The sequence below is a fragment of the Apteryx mantelli genome, chromosome 5 (assembly GCF_036417845.1).
Source record: "Apteryx mantelli isolate bAptMan1 chromosome 5, bAptMan1.hap1, whole genome shotgun sequence".
NCBI lineage: Eukaryota > Metazoa > Chordata > Aves > Apterygiformes > Apterygidae > Apteryx > Apteryx mantelli.
The window spans coordinates 13,022,764-13,031,956 of record NC_089982.1 but is presented as its reverse complement, the minus strand read 5'-3'; positions in this window follow the sequence as shown (position 1 = coordinate 13,031,956).

Here is a 9,193-nt window from a genome sequence, read left to right as displayed (position 1 = left end):
AATCTCCATTAGTATGCAAATTATTATTTGAATAATGAAAATATGGGATGGAATATGAATGAAGACAATTATGGCAGAGATGCTGTAGCTACAGTAGAAGAAAATGTGTCTCAATGCCAGCCACACTAACATACGATAAAGCTGCTGATGTGGCAGAGGGCTGGCAGGGAGAAAAAGGCTCTGGACTAACCTGCCTCTTCACAAGGCGACAAAAAGGGAAGCATTGGAAAATGAACAAATAAAACCCTTTGAACATGAGCATAGTGACCAGTCAATTAACTACAATGGGTTAGGGCTAAGGGATAGAAGGTTTCTCACTTTAAGTAAGCGTCATCTTTTTTCGGTAAGGAAGCGCAAGCAACACTGAACTGGCCAGAGACAAAGAGGCAGTCCTACGCCTACCTATTACAGCTACAGCGGGACATAGCTTAAATTCTAAGCTGAACTGAACCGTATTTTACGGCACAATCTTAGATGAGTCAGTCGATCAACTTGTTTCACATTTATTCCAGCTAGATGCCTGAGAGTCTGAGAAGGTAATTTTTGATCTGTAACGCAACTATCAAAAATTAGAGAGAGAGAATTAGATGTGCCTGATCGTTACAAATGAATTCATATGGAAAGTTGCTCTGATAGCTAAGAGCCCATTTCCAAAAGGTGCAATGAGGGGCGGTGAAGTTTTGGTGCGACTACAGGGAATACAATAATACAATGATCAGAGGGATCACCCATGCTCTGCTGACATACAGCTGCGGGAATCTGCTTCGGTCTCACACCAAAAATAAATACACTCTGATCTGCTCTTTAGCGGAGAGATCACGTGAATTACGACAGAACCAGATATTCGAGTTCATCCACCTCTCGGGAAACCAAACACCATCTCTTTGACTGAGCACCTCCTCCCCCTGCAAAAGGCCGGACTGGGTGCACAGGCAGGTGCTGGGGCAGAGAGGAGAGAAGGGTCCCAGCCTGCTCACAGGGTCCACAGGGCTGCTTTGCCCTGGCTGCATTCACGGTGCTTGCTGCCTCCTTCACGTACAATCCAATCTGAGGGTGCAGTTTCTTCCTCCTTTGCCCCAGCCTCCTTCTGCTTCCCATCGGCACAGAATGAAGCCAAAGCCTGGGGCAGACCCTCCAAACTAAGACCCCCCAAAATTTCACCTTTGAAGCATTTTAAACGTATTTGTGTGTGAACAAATGGAGAATGCTTGTGTTCATGGGAAGGAGTTGTTAAGCAATGCTCTCAAAATATTTAATCCATTAGCAAATAACTAGCACTGCAATAATTTTGTATGGGCTGGGGGGGAGAGTGATACATGAGCAGGACAAGTTCACGTTTCTATTCACACTATGAAAGCTGTATGTTCATAACATAGTAGCCTTTTAGAGCAGTTTTCAGTTGTTCATCTGGCCCCTCTGCCGCTGAGAAATAAGGACAGCAAGGCCTTTTGTTTACGGGAGCTGAACGCCAGCAGAAATGCCTGTGATGTGCGGCAGCAGGCTCTCCTGTGCGTGCTCAAGCAGCAGAGGAAAGTGGACATCAGCCCATAATCAGAGGAGCAAGGAGCAAAGACGAGGAGGCCCTGCTGGAAATCCTAGGAACAGGCCAAAGGAAAAGCTCTCGCTGTGCTGGGGGTTTTTTGTTTTGTTTTTTGTTACCAAACTCTAATGAATTTATTTTACCTTTCAAATAAGGAAAACTTTATACGTGACCTTTCCATAGTGTCTCCTTATTCCTTCTTAGATTGTATACAAAACAAAGTTGAATCCCACACTGCCTTTTTTAAGAGAAAGAAAATATTTGTAATAAATACTAAATCAGCTTACAAAACTAACACAAAACCATGCTTATAAATAACATCTAGTAATAACATCATACATTTAAGATGTTCCTTTCTGTCTCCCACACATAATATAGAGAAAAGTGAAATTATGAGCTATGATACAAACCAAAAACATCACTTAAACCAGCATTTCCTAGAAAAAGAAAAAATATTTATTTAATTATTCTTTGCCGTTGTGTGTTCAATCAAATTTTCTATCAAGGTTGACAAGGCCAACTTTGCACCTTCCTGTTGTTTGGTCATATAAAAACAGGATGTCATTCCACCAGGGAAATAACTGTCAACAATAAAGAGGTGGTTTCTTTGCCATATGCTAGGATATTGCTGAAAAATCTCGTTAGTATGGATCACTTCACCTCACCGAGTAGGAGAACTGACTAGAAAGTAAGCTCTAAAACCTGATGCCTGCCATTGTGCCTAATATGAAAATGCAACATCTACATTCTCCACAGCTTAGAAGAGACATACCCCCTACCAGGCAAAATACACATACACGCTCGACTCTCTCTGCCTTCAGTTCCTGCTGCAGCCTAACAAATAGCTGTTCACAGGTACTTAAATTCTAATGAGATACAACCGAAATAAGAGATGAATTCTTTAAAAAAAAAAAAGAATAGTGCTAAGATCATGATGGACATATCTGCAACACCAGCATAATTTTCAGACTGGTTCAGAAAGATAACCTTGAAAGCCAAGATCACACTCTAAAGATATAAGACTTTTCTGTTAAAATAAGCTGTGGAACATAGCCTGTGACTCAAGGATCAATAGGTTTGGGGGAATGTTTGGGGGCAGAGGGATAAGGAACCTCAATCAGATGGCCTGACCCAGTTCTCATTTTCCAACAGTGCACATAATGCATTCACAAATAAAAGCCACAGTTTTGTGGGGATCTTGAGTTTTCTTAATTTCATGAGAAAATTGTTATGCATTAGACCATGAAGCAAATGGTCAGATAGTTTGTCAATGGCTATCAAATAACATGTGACATTTTACAGTGGTGGTCTACAGAGCTAAACACTTGCAGTGTCATCAAAATTAATCGCTGAGGTTTTATTTGACATGGTAATTAGAAGAAAAATATGGCAATTTTTTTGAAGAATACTCAGGCAGATGTAAGAAAAGTCTTGCAATGTTGCTTCATCTTTTCCTTTTCTATTCTTAAACCTCCAGCATGATTAAACAGTACGTGTGCTTCCTCACTCTACAAAAACATAACTTAAATACCTGAAAAAATTTATTTTAGTGGACCCAAGACTGCACCAATCAGGCTGAGTCAGCGAGTGCATAGAAGGAGCAAGAAAGACAATCGCCTCCCTTGGCTTTTCCCTGGGGTTCGAGGTTGTCAGAGCCAAACCTATCCTTGGCTTGTGCTGCAGGCCATGGGAAGTGATGAAGGCAGCTGCATAGTTTCCATCCTTCATGCCTGTCAGGAAGGAGCAGGAGGAACTGGTGAAGGGTGGCTGTAAGCGCCCTGCAGACACTGAAGATTTCGTCATGTTCAGGGGCTCTGGGGTTGCACCGTGCAGAATTAGAGTCCAGCTGCAGAGGGGAGATGGAAAGGGAGAGAACGACATCAGCTCCTGGGACTCCGACAGCTTAACTCCGCAAGGCAAAAGGGATCGGAGATAATCCAGGGATGCAGCGTGCCCCAGCTAAGTACCGTCATACGATTGACCCAGTCCCAAATCATCTTCCTTACGCTGGAAACATCAGGGACCATTTTCAGATGCACAGACAAGGTTTCTGAGTCTGGCCATCATGGCATTAGCAACAGCCACTCGCTGCTTCTCCTTCCTGCTCACTAAAACCTCACCTCCACAAGAGTTAGTGGACCCTGTATCACAGCCACCCTATCTGAACGTGCTTTCTTGGTTCCAATCTGCCGCCAGACTACTACTTCAAATGGAATGAGGTTATTAAAACACGGCCTAATCAAGGGCAACAAAACTCCAGGATACACAAAGATGACACAGCCCCATTACTCAGCCGCATGCTGCTGGGGCACCAAATTCATCTGGGCTGTGAGGTGCTCACGGGAGCTGCTTCCCTTCTGCCTTTTCAGCACAGTTTCCAAACATACAGAGCTGACTGGGAATATACAGCCCTGGTAGCTCATCCCATTCTGGGGAAAACCAAGAGCTGCTTTTGACCTGCAAGTTCTGAAGCTGCTCTTTTAACCTTGTCCTTTGATTCCCCTCTTCTCTTGCAATTTGGTGCTTCTTCAGTGTTGGCCCCTTCACTTAAAACAAATCTCATTAACAGAGTCTGAGTACCAGCCATATTTCCTTTAGTGCTTAGTTACAGTCCCACCTTTTCCAGCAAACTTTATTGCTCAGCCGACCATAAATGATCTTGAATACCTATTGCTTCTATTTGCTGCTATTAAGACAAATCTTGCAGACATCACTTCACAAAAGCATTACATTTCATACAGTATGAGCAGGGTTGGACCATGTGCTACACATTTTCTTTTAAGCAGTGTGTGTGTTAACCAGTCAAGCGTTGCATGCATCACTGTAGATTAATAACAAAAAAGTGTTTCCATTATTCCTTTTAATGTCATTCATTTTGCTGAAAGCTCAAGTCTTAATTTTTTTCAGAGAACTACCCATCTATATGTATTTGTCATAAATGTCTGTGGCATGTGGAAAGATAATACAAGGCTGGTAAAAATTAAAATTAATAGTGGAACTTTAGTCACACTGGAGTAGGATACCAACAGTAATGTGCATCAAAATACACTATCAGTAGTTCCGTGTATTAAAACACTCACAAACAGCAACAGATATTTCTTGTAGCTTCATGTGGGTTGTTTTAAATTCCATCTATTTACTAGCTAAGCTATTCACATTATGTGTGAATTCACGGTGAACTATTTTAAGAGTGCAGTGTTTTATACCACTAAATAATTGCATAGCACAAATGGAAATACAGCCAGTGTCCGTATAAGCACTAAAAAAAGATCACAACCATCAGTACTGTTTCAAAGCAATATCAGATTAATTCAGAAGGGAGACTTAAATTGGTATGCCTTATTTATGATTTAGACACTGAAATCACAAAACAAATGAATGCTTGTCCTTGGCATTTGTTCTGTTCAATACTCTGCTTTTCATAAAACCCACGACTTGTCTTCATTCATGATCTACCCCAGTGTAAATCAGACAGTACTTGACAGTGTGTTTGTCTATTCCAGCTTTTTAGTAAAATAGAACAGCAATTGCCAAAGATCACCAAGTCAATGCACGAATGCACAGAAAAGACAGCAAATGTATCCTCAGAAAATGCGGTCAGCAACTTCTATTGTTATTTCAAGCGTGTGAGAAGACAGACCTGTATTTCACTTAACCTGTTTACACTCCATTTTATGCTTATGAAATTGAGCTGATGGGTGCAGGTGGCTACAGAGTGTGTTGTGGTTAAGAGCCCAAACACAGGTCTGGAGCTCTGGGCTCTACCTGTGGATCTTCCACTGGAGCTGAACACATTAAATTGACTTGTATCTGTTTTGCTATTTAAAACTGAACAGTGATACTGCCCCATCTTGGTAAAGCCTTTTTTGTTAATTAAATAAAAGGCAATATATGTTTAAAATAGCACTGTAACTGTCAGGGTCTAATTTTACTTTGATTAAACTCTTCTCGGCCTATCTTCAGTGACTGGTATAATTAGATGAGTGGCACGTTTAGCCCATACTTCCCCTCTCCGCATTGTTTTTCCTTCTCATGAGAAATAACAAAACAATACAAATGCTTAAAAAAAAAATCTCATTTCAGAACAGTCCTGAATAGCAAGGAAAAGTAAAAATCCTACCACTTTACCCTTCTTAATCTGCTGTTTGGCTAGAATACAGCATAAAAAAAAGTCAGCCAAGGATCAGATCATCATGTAACTAATTTAGCTAGTTCCACATGCTGAGCGATTAGAAATAACGTGTCCCACCATACAGACTGAATGAGTTAAAGTAACAGCACCAAAGGTTAAGTTTTCATTTGAAAGTTTTGTCAGGAATTGGAAAGTAAGAAATTTAGTCAAGCTTTTTTTTCAGGCCAGAGACATTTCTCTTTATTGGCAGCTACCAAGCAGTTTCATTTGTTTCTACCTAAGCCGTCAGGATAAATGGAGGAGTTAAAAGTCCCCATAGCGGTTAACAAGCCCATAGCCATAAATCCAGATGCACCCATTAAGCCTCTGTTATGAGACCACTGCAAAGTCAGTTTGGCAGGGAAAAAACAAAGCCAACCATTCCAGTGTCAGAGGACGAGCCTACAGCAAAGTACTGGTCCTCGAGAGTGAGCTGAAAGCAAGTACTTGGGAGCTGCCTGACTCTGAACTTAACCAGGAGCAGCCTGGGCAGGCTGCGGGGGGTTTAAAGCCTAATGCTCAACCAAAGGTATCTTACTTAGCAACGCCATTCACTCCTGGACTTCCCAGAGCACGCTGACTACCAGAGCTCTCAAAGGAGGAAAAAATAAAGATTGCATCCAAATCACTGTATCCGCCTTCCCCAAGGCTCTCCCAGAGACCAGACTTGGTGACTGTACAACAGCGCGGCCTCAAGCACGACCCCGAGCATTGCCGGAGGCCATCCATCAGATCTCCTGCAAAACGAGGTAGCTTAAAACGGAGGCGGACGGACGCTTGCAGGCAGGGTGTCAGTGCCTGGCTGCCGGGGGGCAGGCTGCGAGGAAGCCCTGCGCGAGAGTGGTTGCCTTGCGGAGGCTATGCAAGTCTACAGCCATTCTTGCTTCTTCCTCTGATCACAGTATATGCACTGATGATGTGTGTTGTCAGAAACGCATGTGTTTGCAGAAGCATTAGCAGTAATAAAACTCCTCAGCACCAGCAACCCAAAGACAGGGATGAGAAGGGAGGTTTTGTGCGTTACCAGTCTTATCTTTCTGCTGAGCTCTACCCTCATTTTCATAAGCAGCAGAGGGTTGTAACTACAGTTAATGTTAATAGGAGTTACTGTACACTGACATATCATAAAAAAAACAGAGCCCTTTATCTTCTCAGCAGACTCTTGCTTTATTTTCTTTTGTGATGAAACAGAGATTTTGTGTAGCCTATACGATAAAGCTAATTTTAAGCTATTTATTCTAATGCTTCCTTTTCAGAGCCTCAGAAATCTTCTGCAATGACTAGTTAGCAACAGCAAAGTGCATCATTTGTATTTGTTTTGTGGAAACCAGGTTTGCATCAAAGATAGAAGCAGAGGGAGGTTGGCTTTGGGAGGCACTTCACATCTGCAGCTGGAATGTAAAACAAAATTTGAAGAACTGTGCTGGTATTAACTGTTTGGGACCAGTAGCAGCCTGCTTCATAACTGGGGCTCTGCATTACTCTCTCGAGCCAGCTATCTCTGCCGCAACTAACAGCATTGAAAAGGAAGACAACTATATGCAGTTGCTATCCCTCTTCTGCCAAAGTACAGATAAGTCCTTCCCTGGGCTGCTTCAGTCCATAGCATACGAGTGGGAACATTTATACAGCCCACACTGAATACTCACTTAGATGGCTTGGATTTATTTCACTCTTTCCCGATGCGTTCAGAAATATTCAGAAGTTACTCTTGTTTACCAAAGAATAAAGGAATGTATCAGGGCTAACCATAGGTCATATCATCTAAGCATCTGTAACACCAAAAAATGTCCTTAATACAGTTCTCTCAGTAATAAACAATACTCCCTGCTAAAAAACATCATAAAAATAATTATCTTGAGCCTGGACTGCACATTGGGTAGAAGCATGCAGGGCTACTGTGGGGCTATGCAAAGAAAGCTTGAAATCATTTTCATGCCCCATAGCTCTAGGCCAACTCCTCTCATCTGTGGTCCTTGTGTGGCCATCACAACACCAGCTCTGATGGAAAGATGCAGGGGATTTCAGAGCTGTACCTCCTCTGCCTGCTCCCAGAGTGGGCATTGGCACATGAAATACTGCACTGACAACATGACTTAAGGCAGCATCTGCACGACCCAAAAGAGATGCCACATCTGGTTCTACAGGGACACACGCCAAATATCTTAAAAATGCTATCACAGCATCTGATCTGTCAAATACACTCTGATCAACAGGGTCACATAACAATAATAAAAATGTATTTGCTAGATAAGGCCCAGAGCTAGTGAAATCTTTCAACTACATAATGCAGTGAAACCATCCTTTTTGAACTGCAAAATATATTTCAGCTTGATCTGATGCCTCTAGTTTCAGAGCTTGAGAAAGCTCTGCAGGATCAGCTGAAGCAGTCTCTCATGATGCTTTTCCCTAAGTGTTGCTGAGTCTTGAATTCAGATAATTGGTTCTCACAACACATTTTTATTGACCACAGAAGAAGAAGACACCACCTTTCTGACAACTGTGGTAACAAGAGTAGGAAACAGCATTTAATCCTGCTCTGAGACTGCAATCTTATAGTTCTCTTTGCATGAGAAGAATGCGTGTATTTTTAAGCTGCACAATGGTCATGATGGTGAAATAAACATTCGCTAGTTCACAGGCTAAAGGTAAAAGGAGCCACGGTAAGCATGCTGTATGAGCTCACATACATTATTAGATTAGGTGTTAAAAACAAATCTAGAAATTTCTATGTTAAAACTAGCTTTCACTTGAGCAATAGCTTCTCTTTTAAAAAGACACCCAGATCTAAAGACACCAAATGAAGGAGAATCCAGTTTTTCTCCAGGCATTTTTATTCCAATGGCTAATTGCTCTTTAAAGTAAATATTAAAATTCATAATTAACTTTCTTGATTACTCAGAATAATTTGTCCCTCATGTTATTCATTTTGGTTGTTGCTTTTAAAAGCAATGGGGGGGGGGCATGGAGGAGAAGGCAATCTAATTTTTCTGCAGGGGCAGGGGGGAGAACCTGCCAGGAAAACACATATCTGACACTGAATGGCAAAATTTTCAGAATGTGCAAATCTAGAGAGCGCCATTGAGCTCACTGTTTGTACCAGTTAAGACCGGTTGATAACCAGATTTTTTAAAACTTAAATCTTTCTATAGGAACTTACCAGGTTTCTGCAATTACCCTAAGTATCTGAGCAGAGGCTAAAAAAGGTTTGCAGTTTTTCATCAATAATTTTGTAGCTTTCAGACAGACTCTGCCAAGAACCACTTCAATTTTCTCCAAATAGAAGTTTTACATTTAGATCTGGGAAGAACTCCAGTTCTAATATATAGAATATAGATGCCCATGCAAGATACATTTATAACCATAATTCAAGTCTGGCTACAGAACTCTAAAAACTCCAAATTAAATCTTGAGACATGACTTCCTAGGTTTTAAATCTTATACTATCTAGTAATATTATCTGATAATAATTCTTACAGATA